General features: G+C 61.2%; 1 protein-coding gene across 1 annotated transcript in view; it reads left to right on the top strand.

Annotated features, from left to right (window-relative positions):
- The window catches only part of EMH_0007330 (uncharacterized protein), a gene marked incomplete at both ends in the record, with an annotated part of 17,196 nt that overhangs the window by 3,740 nt on the left and 13,250 nt on the right, over positions 1-206 (top strand).

The following is a 206-nucleotide window of genomic DNA, read 5'->3' as shown; positions in this document are numbered from 1 at the left end:
TCCCGCCGGTCTCGTGTGTCTTTGCTGCATCACCGAGCCTTGCTGCAGCAGCAGCAGCAGCAGCAGCAGCTGCTGCAGCAGCAGCATGGTAAGAGCAGCCGCAAGCGCATGCGTGAGGTTGCATGCGGCGAAGGTTCGTGTCTCCTTGACTTAGAGTCCCCAGCAGCAATCGGCCGCAGCAGCAGCAGCAACATCAACAGCAGCAG

This window comes from Eimeria mitis, genomic scaffold (genome assembly GCF_000499745.2).
Source record: "Eimeria mitis Houghton genomic scaffold, Emh_scaff306, whole genome shotgun sequence".
Lineage (NCBI taxonomy): Eukaryota > Apicomplexa > Conoidasida > Eucoccidiorida > Eimeriidae > Eimeria > Eimeria mitis.
This window is presented reverse-complemented; position numbering and strand designations above follow the sequence as displayed.